The sequence below is a fragment of the Prosopis cineraria genome, unplaced genomic scaffold, assembly GCF_029017545.1.
Source record: "Prosopis cineraria cultivar Desert tree isolate PC_DT_omini unplaced genomic scaffold, ASM2901754v1 PC14, whole genome shotgun sequence".
Lineage (NCBI taxonomy): Eukaryota > Viridiplantae > Streptophyta > Magnoliopsida > Fabales > Fabaceae > Prosopis > Prosopis cineraria.
This window is the reverse complement of record NW_026555345.1, coordinates 19,404,872-19,424,191: the sequence shown is the minus strand read 5'-3', so window position 1 is coordinate 19,424,191 and position 19,320 is coordinate 19,404,872.

Below are 19,320 nucleotides of genomic sequence, written 5' to 3'. Positions count from 1 at the left end.
TAAAGAATTTTAAATACATGAACTTTAAATATGAGATTTGAAATGTAAAATTTTAAATATAAAATTTAAATTTAAACTCACCAATCCAAATGCTACTTTTTTATTTGAACAATATTGGATGTGAATAGAACAACATGAGGAACTGAGTTAATTAGGAAAAATTAGGAATATCAAACCTGACGTTTGAAGAAGGTTTCTTCATCAAGATCTGCATGGAACCAATTAGCAACTGGGTAATTGAGAGAGTCTAGTTGATGATCAAGCTTGAGGATTTGAGGTATCCATTTTTGGCATATGTATTCATCGATCTTATCCCAAAAACTTGTTTTGCTAGCAGCTTTCTTTCTTGCTTCAGGGTTTGTGTTTTCTCCTCTTTTTATACTTTCTTTGGGAGCTACCATTTCATAAAGTACGCAATCATACACTACTATAAAATAAGCTTTTAGGAGTATCTATTTAGGAGCACTTTTGGACAAAAACGCTCACGTTCAAAAATGCAAAAGATATTGGAGTGCTTTCCATAAAAAGCACTCTTGTATGTGTCTATTATAGGAGCGCTTACAAATTAAGCGCTCCTATGCATTAATTAAAATTTTTTGAAAAAAATAAAAAACTATTTCGAAGCGCTCACAAAAAAAAACGCTCCTAAAGAGTATATTAAAAATAAAAAAACAGTGAAGCTTTAGGAGTGCTTACTCTGTAAGTGCTCCCATAGATCATATAAAAAAATTAAAAAAATCTCGTTGACTCTTTAGGAGCGCTTTAGACTAAGTGCTCCCATAGGTCTTGTCATAATAAAAAAAAATTGTTAATCCTTTAAAAGCGCTTTAGACCAAGCACTCCCATAGATCTAATTAAAAAAATAAAAATTTCATAGACCTTCTGAAGCGCTTTAGATTAAGCGCCCCTATAGGTCTTAATAAAAAATAAAAAAAATACTTGAATCTTTAGGAACACTTTTGTATAAAACGCTCCTAAAGGTCTAGGTTAAAAAAATAAAAAAGCAAGCTTGGCTCTTTAGGAGCGCTTATGTGAAAGTGCTCTTAAAAGGTCTTATGGGAGCGCTTTTTGGATAAGCCCACCCATAAGTATTTTTGTTATTAGTAACCTTTTTTTTTTTTTTTTAACTTTTGACAGTTGCTCGTTTTCACGCCAATTTTTTAACTTTTGGTTTTGCACCTCTTCATTTCATTTTTCTCAAAACCCCCCTCTCCATTCTCACCTTTCAAGATCTCATCCACAGCCATTGTCTCCTGTTTGCCGTTCGTTGAGCTATTTATCCCCAAAACTTGCATAGTCAAGCATTGTCGATAGCTGTTTGTCTCGTGCTAAAAGCTGTGTCGTCAAACGCTGAAACTTGTTCGAAATCTGGGTCTGTCATCATCACGTCTGTCGTTGTTAGCATCTTACTCTTCGCTGCCTTTCGTCAGTGCTGAATTTGGGTCATATTTTTCAGTGTTGAACTAGGTCGTGTTCCATCAGCGTCGTAACAGGTACTTTTTAATTTTTTTTGAAAATTATTTAATTACATTGGTAAAAAAAATAAAAATTATTTAATTATATATTTTTATTGATAAATTGTTTTATATTTTTTTTTTTTGGTAATAAAAATTTATTTCTTTTGTTAAATTTTTCTTGACATTATGCTACTCTCAGGTAAAATTAAGCTTTAAATTGATTATAATTGTTCTATGATTGAGTTGTTGTATAAATGAATTTTGATGTGGTTATGTTAAAATTAATATATGTTAGTCAAGAAGTTGGATGTAGTTATTATTGAATTATGACTATAATAATATTAAGTTTATAGATAAACCTTATATAAATTATAATTACTTGATAGATATTTGTTATAGATCCATGAAGATATTGTTCAATCAGTAAGTGTCTCAATCACTATTCTTTATACATGTTTATTATAACGATTAGACATAATTTCAGTTGGTATGTTTAATTCTGATAGAGTCGTAGCACATTATTGAGGTGGTGAAAGGTCTCCTTCCAAATACTCAAAAGAGTGATCCTACTGAGTATTATACATGGAACAAAATAAAGGTTTGTATCATTTGCTTAACAAAACATGTTTGGTATGTATATAAATAATTATTCGATTAATATTTTATGTCTGTTTTGGATTGGTGTAGAATTTCTAAAAATTTTTTTTAAGTTATAGGGGAGGCTCTGCTAGATTTTTTTTGATCTATAGATCTTATCTTGATCTCTAAAATGTTAATTAGCTCTATTTTGTTTCTAACATGTTTGGATAATTATATCTTAGTTTATTGTTTTCATAGGTACCTATACAAATAAAAAGCTGGAAGTGTGCTTACTATATGTTAAAGTTGATGAAAGAAATAATCACACAACAAGAGTTGATTATTCCGCCAAATGTAAATGTTTTAAAATTACATTCATGTCTTACATATAACATTTAGATAATTGATTATATCTTGATTTTCTTGTAGTATTTTGCTAGAGCAAGATCTTCGCATTTAACCATGGAGCAAATAGAAGATGTGATTGAGGAGTAGTCAGAATATACAATTAGTTGTTTGTGATAGGTAATGTCTAATGTTAGAAAATTACTGAAAGTTTTATTAGTTAGACTAGTTAGAGATTAGACAAGCTAGAAATTTGATTTTAGTTTACCTTAATTTCAAGTTATTAATTGTATATTACTTTTAATGTTTAACTACATTGTTGCTGGATTTTGATATTGTTATGAAATAGCTATCATTTATAATGAGCTGCACATGATATATAGAAGAAAAAAAATTTAGGAACATATGGGAGCGCTCATTTAAAGAGGGCTCCCAAAAACTGTGATACGGTAGTACTCTGAATAAGAGCATTCCTGTAGGTCTTGAATTTCTTAATTTTTTCATAACCTACGAAAGAGCTCCCATATATTGAACCTATCATAGTGCTTATCAAGTGCTTCTATATATACGAGAGCGCTGGATATGGGAGTGCTTTGAAAGCACTCCTATAAAGTAGTTTTGTAGTAGTGATAGGATTCGAGTTCTTTTTGGAGGGCTTGATAATATCTGCTTGAAGTTATGTGGAGATCAATAAGATTAATTATTTCTTGGCATATACAACAATATTAATTAAATACTTGTGATTCTTATTCTTTCCCCTGAATTCAACTTCAAAAATTCACGAAAAAAAAGACATGGAATAAGTTGTAAATTTGTAAGTTTGACTCGGAGAGAAACCTTTACATGTCCTCATACAATGTGTATGAGTGAAACAAACAAATTTACAATTTATCCTGTGCCAGGGAATGTTTGCATGATAAATAAAATTCATGAGATTTATCAGTAATTAATTTTCTTTGCTGGGTAATTATTTGTAAATTAAAATTCCTCCCCATACATGAATCTCTAAAGTGAAATTTTGGCCATGACATTGTTTCTTTTATCTCTATAACGAGTTGACAAAGTATCAAAATCTACGCCGGTTATTGAAATGTACTACGGTTGATAAAGTGGTCCTTGCGGGTCAATATTCCATAAAAGGGAAGAGCCAGGATTTTAAATAGGAGTCAAAATTTAAAAAACATATACTCCTTTTGGTCCTATTTATAAGATAGAGAGAGAAAAAATTTTTGTCTTATTTATAAATTATCTCATTAAATTTTTATTATAATTTTTTTCATTTGCCCTCTTTTAAATGTTGGAGAAAGAAAATATATTATTAAAACATGTACATTTAACAGGGGTAAGTTAAGAAATTATTAAATTTCTATACAAAATGAATTTTAAGATTTTTTTTAATTCTGATAAAATATATGAAAAGTAATTTATAAATAAAGTCAGAGTATACTATAAATTGAGCTTTCATAAGTTTCGGAAGGCAGAAGTACATAACATCTATATTATACTAAGAAAATTTTAATAACTTGGAGGGCCTCCACCCCTGACTCCATATCAGGGTTGAATTGGGGTCCTTGACTAAAAATAATGTTGTTTTAGATTCAAAAAAGAGAATATATATATATATATATATATCGAACCCATTAATCAATAATATCCAGTAATAATCTCACAAAGGACAAGTTGCTCAAGAAAACAAAGAACGAGAAGAGAGACTTACTTTTTATCCGCCATGTGAATTGTTGAAACTAAATCAACCTGCACCATCTATATATATATATATATATATATGTATATATGTAAAAACAATTCACAATGAATCAGCAGTCATTCAAAAAGGCAGAAACAAGAAGATCATTGAGCACCTGAAATGTTTCGGGTCCGACATGAAGCAAAAGATCCGATTCCTCGTCCGACAACGGAGACTTATTCCGGAAGCTCACTATGGCCGTCTGCAACTCTCCGATCCCTCCATCGACTTCTCTGTTGTACTTCAAAAAGTCTGCCATCGAAGTATATTTTTTTCAACAGCTTATCCTCAGAACTACTCATCATCATCGACATATCGCTGGTTAGCTTCTCGTTCTTGTATTTGATTTATGTTTTGATTAGTATAATGAGGGATAAAATCGTTGCATTATATTCATGTTATTTTTAAATTTTTAATGTATTTTTTAAAAATATTATTAAAATATTACTATTGTTAATTATTTAAAATTCTTCAAATGAGAGGGATTAGACAATTGGATTATGATATTAAATTAATAATTTAAAATTTTTGAACATAAATTTATATTGATAAAAACATTTTAAAATCTTGAACAAAATATTTTGGGACAATAAAATTTTTAGTTCCTTAAATTCCCCTCAAATATGAATTTGACCTCATAAGTTTAAATTTTATCAATCTAATCCTTTAGATAGTGTTGCAAGCTTTTTCTAGATGGTATGAAATGGAGTGAGATAGCTAGAAGTTTTATGTCATTGTTTGTTGGGAGAAATTTTTAAAAGAGAGTGAAAATGGCTTGGGGTGACTTTTCAAGCTGTAAAGTCCCATAATTCTCCATGGGCTTTACTTACACCAACCATACATCACAAGTATAATTACAACACAATAAATAAAAAAACCCTTAATTTATTTTTAAAATATGAGACTCGACTTCATTAAAAAAATTTAATTATAAGTTCAAAGTTTAATAAAAAGGTTTATGGAAGCATAGACGCCATGTCCACGCATCAGAAAAACACATAAATATTTTTTTCTAAAATGTGTCATGCACTGTGGCATGTGATATAGAGCTACGAGTTCTTGTTTTGTGTCATGCCCACAAGCGCATGCATTAAAATCTGTTGTCATGGTAGATTTATGATACAAACTTTTGTCGCATGTCATTTTCACATCTAACGTCCGATTGAAGTGATTCAAACACCCACATGAAGCTTATAAGATAGTCTATTTAATGAGATAAGTTTGGATATGATCTAATGGTGTGATAATAAATTGAACACTCGGGTGTAAAAAGTCAATTTCTTTTCAAAATTTGGCTCCTTAAATGTTCAATTCTCACACCTTGCCTCATTAAAACTGCTTGGGGCCTTAAACTAAGTCTAAAAGAACTAAATACACATGATTGGTACATTTAATCACATATAACACAACTATTATACATGTTGACCTCTCGATGCCACTTTATACACTTGTGGTCTTATGTGAGGCATCTCACACATTCACATATGTACAACCATACTTGTTCCACTTTCATACCTCTGACTTCACATATAGGGCTAAACCTTACCATATAGTCAAGAATCACAAATATACTTGATTTACACAAATAGGACCAAGCCTCACCATTTAGTCAAGTTTCTCACACATACACAATCATCACAATGAGCACATATATTATCAGGGAAACAAGTTACACATCAAAATATATACTTGCTTGAATAGCATCTCAGCCTACCCACATATTCACCACTGCGATGCACTTGGCAAGATGCGATGCAATATATACGAGAAAGTTCCCAAACAATACAAACACATGTATGTATCCTAGTTGGGAACCCAATCCTCAAATACAAACTTATACATTCATTACACTATAAGGTAGTTATACTACTATCAAAAATGATGCTACTCTTTTCTCGCTTCCTTTCCTGACCTTCTTAAACTCTCATCACGTGTACATAAGAGGTAACAGAGTGAGATATACATCCTAGTCACTCAGATAAACCCCAAATATCAATTAGCAAATAAAATTAATACAAAAGATAGAGTACCATTCATTTCAATAAGAAGCTATATAAGCATATATATAAATACACGATGCAATGCTCAATCATTCACTATGCTCATGTACTCTTAGTTCCTACTAGTGGAGCAAGCTCCATGCTCAAACCAAAACTTCTAGTCTTATACAAAATAGGGTCCACTAACTAATGCCTCAAATCGAGGTATCACGTATGGGTGGTATGCCTCTTGTGTCCCTACTAGTGGAGCAAGCTCTATTTTTGGAATATAAAAACTTCCTAGCCTTACACAGAGCAAGGCTGCAACCCTCTATACTCATCTAGGATACACTCATGGATATATTCCTTGAGTCCACACTAGCGGATCAAAATCAACGCTTGGACCTTTGGGACTTTCTAGCCTTACACAGAGTAGGGCTACGACAGTCTAAGGTACACTTGTGCACGTAAATGCACATATGTCATCACATACAACTCAAGCATCTCCACTCACACACACATGCATCGCTTTTTAAAATATTTCTACTCTACCATTTTATTAAACATAATGCATATCATTTTCATAAAATATTTGTAAATCATTTTACAAACTAATAAATAAAAGGGTTACTTTAGTAATCTTTTACCCTTATTATCAGGGTTATTGTTTGCACAGATATACTTAAAGAGGTCAGAATTCCACAAGCACTCCCTCAATGCTCAATTTACACATTTAAACACCCTTAATCAACTTCTAAGCTCAATACAAAATACAACTTGATTAAATCATACAACTCAATATTTGTAACCATCTCAATGGAACTTTTTAGGTTTACTCAACCCATTCAATATAACCATGCATTCTTAAGCCACCAAAGTGATGAAAACACTCTTTTACTCACTTAGCTAACATTTTCACCCTTATTAACCTAATCATTGAGGTCAATTTCAACCTATATCTCTAAAGCTCAACCACTAAATCTCAGACCAGTTATAAAACTTTAGTTTCACACCCAAGAGCCCTTTTTAAACCTTTTTCTTAGATTTTAACTCCTTAAAACACCCTAATCTAATTTCTCTATCAATCAAATTTAGAGAAATTAGGGTAGATATGTAGCAGAGGGTGGTATGAAACTTACCTGACAAGTCACTGGTTAAAGCCAACTCCCAAACTCTTAAAAATTGAAGCCTTAGCATAGCATAGCTCTTCTCTCTCTCTCATATGTGTTTTCTCTCTTTTTCTCCTTTGCCTCACGAGCTAATTCATGATCTGATTTAAGAAAATTCTATGCCATGTGCTGTAATAAGTGGCACAGTGAGACAACTCTTACTGCTGCTTGTGCATTCCTATCTAGATCATTATTCCACTACCCGATCCTATTAATACATAAACCAAACAACAGCAACATCAATCGACCATCCAAAATCATAATCAATCAACTAATTATTAATTTTTTCCTAATTTGCAATTAGTTCCTTGGATTAAATCTCAGGATGTTACACAAGCCATCTTAAATCCATTTTTTTTACCCCTATTGGGAGATTAAGGATGGAATTTATGATATAAATAATATTATTATAAAATTACCCTCATTCTTCTCACCCTCTCTCACTCTTTCACTTACTTCACCTTAAAACTGAAAACTATGATCATATCTAAGTTAAATATATTAATTTTATGATTATTATTTAAATAATAATTAAATAAAATCATTTATTCATCTAATAACACTTCTAAACAATAGAATATTCTATTCTATTCTACTCCATCCTCCACTTGATTCCATTTCAATAATGATCATTCCTTTATCGTATACTCTTAAACATGCCCTTAATTTTTCTTAGAAGGTGTTTGATTTAATGGAAGGGAGGGATGGAGAGGGATGAAAATGAAGGGAGGGGACGGATATAAAGGGAGGGATGGGAAGGGAGCTAATAATAATAATGGCCCATTTAGTTCACTAAAATTGAAGTTGGAGAAGTCTAAGTGGAAGTGGAATCCTTAAAATGTTAGGTTTGGTGTGATAGAACTTGCTTCTAAGTGTAACTCATTTTCATCAAATTTGATGGAGCTAGGTTCCATGGCTTACCCTATGGAACTAGCTTGACTTTCTTAGAATTGAAATTTTTGGACCATTATGCCTTTAAATATTTTATTAATAGACAATTTTGTCCCTCAATAATAATAACCTATCATCTCTCTTCTCTCTTAATCCGATAGGTGTTGGATAAGGCTTACACCTCATAGGGGGTGAATTAGGTGTTAAAAATTTTTTTTAGACTTTTTCCCAACCCAAGTGAATGTAGACAAGAATGCAAGATAGAAACTAAAAATTTAAGAAACTTAAGAAGACAAGTTTGACACAAAGGATTTTATCCTAGTTCAATCTAACCACTTAGCCTACGTTCAATCCTCAAGATCACCCTTAAGATTTTTAATTGTAATCACAAGCTTTAATGGGTGCTTACAATCATAATACAACTCTCAAATCTACACAAGTCTTGATTTAACAACAATACTTGCTACACTAGTAAGTTGTAACAATGCACTTAGAAAACTTTCTTTCTAAGATTTCAACTCAAGTAAAATATATAAAAATTTCATAAAAGACTATGAAAAGAGTAGATGAATTTCAACAAAAGCTTATAAACTTGTGAAAGTTTTTTCACAAAATTGTCAAGAAGTTGGTAAAAGAAATGAATAATGTAGACACTTTAATACTTAATAAATGTGTTTACCCACTAACTTAAATGGGGTCTTATATATAGTTTTAGGTAGTTTAGATTGTTAAGAATGCTCAAAAAATTGATTATAACTATTAAAGACATGTAGGAGTGGAGAACATAAAAAAAGTCACTTTTCTTGTAAAGCATTTAATGTAGCGGTAAAATTCATTTCAAGCATGAAATGGTCCTATCTAAGTGTGGAATAGAGCTTGTACAATTTTCCCTAGTTCACTCATGCATTATAGGTGTATGGCTATAATGTTCTCAAGCACGATTTGGAAGGTAAAAGCACCTAGTTTCTCTGTGTGACAAATCACGCATGGGTGCTTAAGGTTCTCAAGTGTGGAATGGATGAAAAATTCATGAAGCTTCTTTGTGTGCCAAAACATACTTGGAACACTCTAAAACAAGCTTGATTTCACTTCTTTGGTTTTAGGCTCTTTAAGGTCAAACTTCAACCTAAAAAGGGCAAGTTCTATTTCAACTATGGATAATCCTAATCCGGGCATGGCATGTCACTCATGTATACTTATACTGAGAATCTTGGACAATTTAAGTATAAATTAGAACATAGAAGCCTCTATAAGACACTTCACACACTTAGGTACTAAAACACAAGTGAATTACTCAAATTCAGACATGAAATGGCTCACAGTTTAGTGTCTAATTACTATGGTCCAATTCAAGCAAAATTCATTATAATCCAGGTTTGAATTAGATCTACTAAATTCTCTAAGTCCTATTATGCACTTTAGGGTAGCCAAAACATACATGGATTATCCCATATCAAGTGCAGATTGGCATAATAGGTTTTGATGCATTCTAAAGGTTTAGCACTTAAGTTCAAAGGACTTATGAGCCTAAAATTGGTTCTAAGACGATGCATTCTTACTATTTAAAGATATATGATTAAGCTCTCATAATTTTCACATTGAATCTAAGAGAAGAAAATAAATAAACTTATTATTCTAAGTTTTCTCTTGATCTTCGTTCTCTAGGAAGTTTTGTTACTTTAATGGTCCTTAAAATCTGCATAAGTAACAAACACCTTTCTCTTGGTTTTGTAATCATTAAAACACATGGTTCAATAATAGCCTCCCTCCCTAACCATGCTATGTGACCCAGGCTTCTGCTTCAGTTTTATTTTTGCTACCACTTCTGCATCTCAAAGCTTCTCTTATGGTCTCATCTTTCTAACTAGGCTTGATTCTTTAGATTTTGAATGCAGGTGTCTATTGCTCTGAAGTGATGAGGAAATGGTGCTGTTAGTATTAAGTATGAGGATGTTGAACTCAACCTCCAACGCTAAACTTCCAACCTTAAACTCAAGATCAAAGATTTATGTAGGAAACCAATAATCAAAAATGGTGTCCAACAGTTATCTGTGAAAATATTAGGGTTAAAGTTGTTTCTTTAATTTTTATCAAATTTTGGTTTGATTAAGTTGAACTAAGATTGATTTTTATATTTGATTGTTGTATTGTGATTGATTTTGTTGCTGGGTTTAATTTTACTAACAATAGAGGTTTTTCCGGTGGCAATTGGTTTCTATAGGAAGAGAGATCCTTCAAGGAGGTTAAGGCCATCAAGGAAGATGAGTGGAACAGGCCATTTGGCAGTGATTCTAATGACAACAATGACTTCATGAAACTCCTTACCATTACAGCCATTCATGGCCACCATGTTGTCAAAGCTTCATGGGTAGATCTTTTGCTATGTTATGGCTACCGAGGATTGATGGCCGTAGTTGTTTAGGGGGTGGGTATAGTTTTCTAGATAAGGGTATACAAGTCTTTTAATATTATAAATAAATATATTAATTAAAAATTATATTACACTTCCATTAACATACTAAACATATATTTAAACTCACTTCTACATTTAATTCTGCTTTCACTTCTTTCAAAAAAAGCTTCTATTGTACCCAATGGAGCATAAATTGATAATTTTACCCTTGTTAAAGTTTTTCATAATTAAAAATAAAGTATGCTATAGTTTATTAATTACATAGTTTAGGTGTAACACCCCACATAAGTAAGACTTGTTTTAGAATGTTAATGACTTTTCTAAACAAGCTTATCTAAGAAAATTAAGGAGTGGATGTATTAGAAAACATTTTCTACATAGTATGGGAGAATTTCTCTTCGAGCCCTTAAAAACAAAATAGTTACATTGCAAGTATCTTCAATACTAAAATAATTGCTTAGGCCCAAGGGTCTTCTTTGCAAATAAGATTTTTCCTAAAAAGACAGGAATGCCCCTAGTTTTCAAGAATATGTTCGCATATTTACTATCGAATGTTCACTTATTCATAAGTAAAGGTTCACATATTCATAATTACATGTTCACACATATACAGCTACAACTTCACATATTCACAACTACATATTCACACACACATAAAAGTCTAGGTTCACAATGAATATGTGAACCTAGTATTGTGAATATGTGAACTTATATCTGTGAATTAGTTGTGAAACTGGTGTTATAAATATGTGAACTTATATTTGTGAATTAGTAAACATGTGATATTAAATATGCAAACAAATATATAATGGTTCCAAAGGCATTTTCATCTTTTCAATGAAAATCTTATTCGCAAAGAGGGCCCTCGGGCTAAAACGATTATTTCAAAATTGGAAGAGCATAAAGTATAACTATTTGGCTTCTAAGGGCCCTAAGTGTGATTCTCTCTTATAATATTTTGGACATTCTTGAGAAATGTTGGAAATTATTATTTTTCAAGGGAAAAATAATAAAATTTTTGAGAGGTTCATTTTGCATTAGAAAGTAGATATCACAAGCTTTCCAAAAATCCTAGTTCATAATTTTTAAAATTATGTGGAATAAATTATGAATTTTCAAAATTTGGAAAGAAAAGGGTGTTTCTCATGAAAATATTCCTCAACCAAAATCCACGAGAATTGTCAAATTTTAAAGAAGATAAAGTATAACATATTTCATATGCAAGGGTTTTAAATGGAAAGCATTATAACTCTACTGAGACTCAACCTTTTAGCAATCTGGGCTTGCTTTGGAGTATCTAAGCACTCTTAATCATCAAATCAAGGTTTTCTCCTAATCATCAAATATGCTTCTCATATTTTAAAAATTTAACATGTATAACTTTTTTTTTTGGGTGACTAGATAACTTTTTTTTTCTTTTTGTTTATTTTTTTCATTTAGAAAAGGAGAAGACCCAACTAGAATCTATTGTTACAAATGTGAATATGAATAATGCCTATAGTGTAATGTCTACCTTGACATTATCAGGACAATACTCACATATCATTGTGATAACTAAGATTAAATAAAATCCCCTGAACAAGTTACCACAACTTAAGGGTTTAAAGATAATTAGTTTAAATCATTAGAATTCTAAGAAAACCCTTTTTAAAATATTGTTTGAGCTCAAACCATGGTTAAAAATTAGTTAAGAGCAAACAAAAAGTATGGAAAACAAATCCCATTGAGTTAGGCTAAGACAAGCCACTTTCAAAAATTTTAGCCCGTCTATCACGGCACAAGCCGTGCCCGCCATAATGGATGGCATAGAGGGATGAGTCCCTCAAAGGTTCCATGCACTGCGATGTAATAATCATACACCGTGACGCGCACCTACTGTCATGATAGCAGGTTGCTATCATGACGGCCCTCCAAACTTTCGAAGAGTTTGTTTCGCCATTCGACATTCAATTTGAAAGGTTCAAGTATCCACACGGACTTTTTAAGCCCTCTATTTAGTGGCACTGATTTCATACTTAAATATTCATTCGTTTAAAAGATGAACACCCAAACCTAAAATGGTTTGTTTTCACCTTAAAACACACATAAAGGTGTCCAACTCATAATACCAAATGCCATTAGTCCCAAAAACACTTTAACCACCTCAAATGGACCATACACAACATGACAATTCAATTTTAACACACAATTAAGCATTCACATTCAAAATGACCATTAAAACCTCAATTTACAACAACATAAAGGGGTTAATAAATTCTAACACATATGTCACTTAGTCATTTTGGCACCTAGATCTTTTTAAATTCTTCACTTGTAATGGTTAATTGGCCAAGCACACACAATTAATCCACAACATCAATCTTGGACCAAGATACACATACTTATCACAAATTCACCCAAGTGATATCCAAAATAATGTCATGTTCCTAAGTTGGCAATATATAATGGCAATATTCATTACAAACCCAAAAGAGAAAAGGGGAAGAGCTATACTACATGCTCTTCACTCTTCAATTTCCCCTTCCTTCCCTTTGCCCCTACTAGAGCCCTCACCTGTAAGATATATAAACATCTCAATAACAGAATAATTTAGTATTATCAATCAACATGCACAACTATAAGAGAGTAAAACTATGAAACTTTAAAATATACATTTAGCATATCACCACGTACTCTTTTCATCAGTATAAATCTTTTACCACTAGCATAATCATTCTACCATTCGAGCCTTCATATCACCCCGACCAAAACTATAGGCTCTTGGACCAAGCACACATTCACAATGATTCAAGCTCACCTTCAGTGGTAGGATCACCTAACCAAAGGTGTCCTATCCCACTTCTGGACTACGGTTTCCCTCTATCGTACATGAATTAGGGTGTTGTTACTCCAATATCGCATCATTGATGTTAAGGAGCATTACTCTTCAATGCCGTATCCCACATGGATACTAAGGAGATATTCTCCAATACCATGCCTTACTAGACACTAAGGAGATACATGCCATATGGACTACCAGTACTCCTTCCTACAGGTGAACTCTCACCTCCTAATATGATCATGCCCACACTCAACATATATATCACATATACATTACAAATTTCTCAACTCATTCATATATAATTTTTATCATACTTCATAATTTGCAAATAGATTTTTCATACAAAAAAAATCACATTTTGCAATATGTAAGATTATCAAATCTCAAATTCAAATTAACATATTTACTCACAAATAGTTATACAATATAATCAATCAGTAAAAATTATTCCGTTACCTCAATCCTCTGTGACACACAAAAGGGTTATTGTGGTTCAATATTAGCTCCACACGCTTTATAAGCACAATATGGCTTGAGCAATGCTCAATCTACACCAATAAGTGACAATCATCAATTATCACTCCAGATAACTCCGAATTCTCTAGGTTCTAAGTGTCTAAAATACTAAAATTTATTTTCTAACCACATCAACCATTCCCAAACACTCTAACCATCCTATTAAACATCTTAATACACCAAATTCACTAATCAATGTCCCATATTGTCTTAAAATCCTTAAATTATACTAAGGGTTCATCCAAACCCTTACCAAAAATTCACAATCACCACAAAACTCATAAACTTAGAGTTAGAGGCTTGATTTAACTCTCCAAGACCTTAAATGAATCAATGGGTTCGGTTTAAACCCAAGGGAATCGAAATCAAAGCCCCATTGCTCTACCAATCCAGATTTTCACATAATGAGGGAGAGGGAGAAGAAAGGAAGTCTTACCCAATGTATATGAAGCTTGAAAGGCCTCCAAAATCACATCAGAAGCAAGCCCTAGCAACCCAAGTCTCTCTTCATCACTGCTCTCAAGTTCCTTCTTTCTCTCTTCTATTTTTTGAGTCTGATTCGTAATTTGATAAGTGCAGATTTTGCACGTGACGCATCAACACACCCGCTGCGGTGCATGGCATAAAACATCCCATAAAATTTTAAACTCCCTGTCATGTCATGGCCCACTTGAACATCAATCTAACCGTTTTTTAAGGCTGTCTAAAAAATTTAAAAATCATATTAGTCTCTTATAACCCTCACTAAATCAACAATTTACCTAAATTGACTAAATCACCCTTGAAAATACTGATAATTACTAATGGAAAAACTTAAGATGTTACAATTCTCCCCTCCTTTTAGGAATTTTTCCCTTAAAATTCAGAATCTTGCTCAAACACATACCTGTGTAAATGTGTAAATAATTAGGGATATAGTTGCCTCATTTTATCCTCAGTCTCTCAAGTTACATCATCGAGAGTCATACCCTTTCAAAAGACCTTAACCAATCAAATAGTCTTATTTCTCAATTGTCAGTCTTTCACATCTACAATCACTCTGGTTCAGTTGATAGGTCAAGTTTTCTTGAAGTTTCACCTCTTCCAACTCAATAACATCAGAAAGATCGGGTTAATATTTCTTGAGATGACTCACATGAACATGTCATGTACACCTAATGAACTCAGTGGTAAAGCAATCCGATACTCAACAAGTCTTAACTTCTCCAAAATCTCAAAGGGATCAATAAACTTGGGAGTCAATTTCTTAGCCTTTATCAATCTCTTAAGCCAGTCATGGGTGTGATACTCAAAAACACATGATTATCAACCAAAAATTCTGATGGTCTTTTACGCCGATCAGCATAGCTCTTTTATCGACTCTGGGCTATAAACAACTTTTGCTTAATCAATTAAATCTTTTGGATGGTTTGGTCTACTAAATCCAGACCCAACAAACTTCTCTTGCTCAATTCTGTCTAACACAGAGATGATTGACATCTTCTTCCATATAATGCCTCATATGCTGCCATTCTAATGCTAGAATGAAAAATATTGTTGTAAGCAAATTTCACTAATGGTAGATGTGTATCCCAACTGCCTCTTAACTCTAAGGCACAAGCTCGCAATATATCCTTGAGCATTTGGATAGTCCTCTCAGTCTGGCCGTCTGTCTATGGATAATAGGCCATGTTAAATCTCAACTTAGTACCTATTGCTTTCTGCAATGCTCTCCAAAAATTTAATGTAAACCTCAGATCACAGTCAAAGACAATGTCTTTCGACACCTCATGAAGTCTCACTATCTCATTAATATAGACCTCAGCGTCCTTCTCAAGTAAATAGATAGTTTTCACTGTCATGAAATGTGCTGAGTTCATCAACGGATCCACAATCACCCATATTGTGTCACGACCCGCTTAAGTTCTAGTCAATCCAATGATGAAATCCATTAATATGCTATCCCACTTCTACTCTGGGATCTCTAGTGGTTGCAACACACTACCAAGCCTTTGTGCTCATTCTTAACCTTTTGGCACGTTAGACACCTAGTCACAAACTCTATCACATCTTTCTTCATTTCTGGCCACCACCATATTTGTTTTATATCCTATACATCTTGGTGACACCAGGGTGAATAGTATACTCATTATGGTGTGCTTCCTCTAGGATTGTCTTCCTTATTTCCTCATCACTTAGCCTATAAATTCAATCTCGATAAGTCACATATCTATCATCATTGAACTTGAATTCTTTGGGTCTCCTCTCTTCAATATCCTCACAGATCCCGAGTAGATACTCATCCTCAAACTAAGCAGTTTGCAACTCTTTCCAGAATTCATTTGTTATAATCATAGAATGCACATTGTATAATGTTATTTGAGGTGATTTCCTTTAAGTATCTAAGGAAGTCTCAAGTAAACGATGCTCTTGAACTATCATATGAGCAACATGCACTGTTTTCCTGCTTAGCGTGTCTGCCACTACATTGGCTTTACCCGGATAATACTTGATCTCAAAGTTATAGTCCTTGAGAAATTCCATCCATCTGAGTTGCTTTATGTTTAGTTCCTTTTAATTCACTAAGTACTTCAGGCTTTTGTGATCACTAAATACTTCAAGCATAGAACCATAGAGATAGTGTCGCCAAATTTTCAAGGCAAAAACTACTACTGCTAACTCCAGATCATGAGTCAGGTAATTCTTCTCATGCGATTGCAATTGTCTTGAGGCATAAGCAACAACTCGCTCATCTTATATTAAAACACACCTAAGCCTTTTAACGATGCATCTGTATAAACCATATACGATAATCGAGGATTAGGAATAACGAGTACTAGAGCAGATGTCAGTTTCTACTTCAACTCTTGAAATGCCAATTCACATTTATTAGTCCACACATACGGCTATTCCTTTCAAGTGAACTTAGTTAAAGAAGGCGCAATTTATAATAATCCCTAAATAAATCATCGATAATAGCCTGTCAATCCCAAGAAACTTCTAATCTCTATTACTGAGATAGGCAATTCCTGTTTCAACACAGCATCCACCTTGCGTAGATCCATGGCAATTCCTTCTACCAATACCACATAACCAAGGAACCTCACTTCCTCTAGCCAAAACTCACATTTACTGAGTTTGGCATGTAACTTATTGTCCTTTAAAAGTTACAAGATAGTACAAAGATGCTTCACGTGCTCTTCCTTGTCTCTTGAGTAAATTAAATATCATCAATGAATACTACCATGAACTTATCCAGGTAAGGATGGAAGATTCTATTCATGTAGTCCATAAACACTATCAGAGCATTCATCAATCTTAACAGCATCACTAGAAACTCATAGTGACCATATCCAGTGTAAAAGGTAATCTTTGGTACATCCTTGACCTTGACTCGCAACTGATGGTAGCCTGATCACAGGTCAATCTTAGAGAACACTACATCTCCAACCAATTGATCTAACAAATCACAATCCTGTGCAAAGGATAATTGTTCTTGACTGTCACTTTATTCAGCTGTCTGTAGTCAATGCAAAGTATCATACTACCATCCTTTTTCTTCATAAATAATACCGGTAATCCCCATAGAAATATACTCGGTCTTATGAACCCTTTTCCTAGTAATTCCTTAAGTTGTTTCTTTAGCTCTACCAACTCTGATGGAAGCATTCAATACAATTTTAATATGAGTTCTGTTCCAAGTATAAGATCAATAGAAAATTCCACCTCTCACTCAGGTAGTAATCCAAACACTTCTTCTGAGAATACTTTGGGAAATTCATTCACCACTTCAATTCTCTCAATTCCTCTATCATAAGCAGTATGAATGAAAAAGAACACCATATATGCCTGACAACCCTGTTGAATGTACTTTTTTACTTACATTACAGATAAGAATCTTGACTGACTGTGTTTCACTATAGGTATAGTATACACTAGTAAGGACATTATCTTTCTTGCACAATTTAATGTCACATTGTTTGTTGATAACAAGTCTATACCCACTACGACATCAATCCTAATCATAGGCAGACAAATCAAATCGAAGGTAGTTGATCTATTCTCAAATCTCAAATCAACACCCAGACATGCACGGTCAGTTCTTATGGAAATTCCCATCGATGTAGACACAATAATCACATATGGCAAGGTGTGCACAGACAATTTTAACCTTAACACAGAGTCATCAAAAATACAATAATGGGTAGTACTCGAATCAAACAAAGCATTAATATCACAGTTATGCATAGAGATTTTACCTCTAATCAAATTTGGAGAGGCACCTGCCTCCTCTTGGAACAATGCAAATACTCTACCAAGAGCAGTCAATCTCTACTCGGTGGTACCCACTCTACCTACTTCATAATATTTGGCTATGTGCCCTGTCTTGCCACACTTGAATCAAACCTAACACTTTCCTACATGACATCTCCCACACTTCAAGCATTGTGGGGTTCTGGTTATACTAAGAGTAGGCACAGGCATTGTGGAAGCTTGCTGAGATGGCTGTGCACTACTGGCACTATTCTTTATCCACTGCTCCTCTAGAAGGAACCTCGAGACTGTGATCCCTTTTGAAAAGTTTTCTTCTTCCCAAAGCTCCCAAAACTATCGGAGCTAAAATCGGTTCTTTTGCTAACTCCACTGATAAGGCCAAGTTACTGTGAGAATTTACCTTAACTATCCCTTCTCTTCTTAGTCTCTACCTCTCTACCCCTTCTCGTAGCTATTCTCAGCTTATTGCACATCTCATCATAAGATGTAATCTCAAACAAGGCCAACTGTTATTGGTACTCAAGCCTCATCTTCTCAAGTAGCCTCTCAACGTTCCATTTCAAGTCATTATTCCTTATAAGATAGGTAGAGTACTTCAATAATTGATTGTATTTGGCAATAAAAGCTTCTTCATCAAGATTTCCTTGCTTAAATTCATAGAATTCAGACTCTTTTTCTGCTCTAAAGGCCACTGGGAAGTAAAAGTTGAAAAACCTTACTTTCAACTCATCCCATGTCTACTTGACTCCACCTGTCAGTCTTACTGACTTCCACCAATGTTTAGCCTCTTTTACAAGTAACATTGAGGCTAAAAATCACCTTCTGCTCCTCTGATCATGGTACCACTTCAAATATTATCTTAATTCTCTCAATCTACTCTTTAGCTTTGCCCTCGTTCATCGTTCCATTAAAGGTAGGCAGATGAAGTCGTGAGAAATTCTTCCATGCTCAATCCATGAAATTTTATGAACTACTGCCACCCACAGCTCTAGATTGCTTGGGTGTGCTCTCTTTATAAACTTCATCTTCTTGCTTATATATTTCTTCTTTCATTCTCAATTATTCTACCGTCTCCTCTTGCCCTATCATTCCTTGGTGCACCTTATCCCCATATTGAATTATGTATTTCTTGTATCAAATTCCTCATCT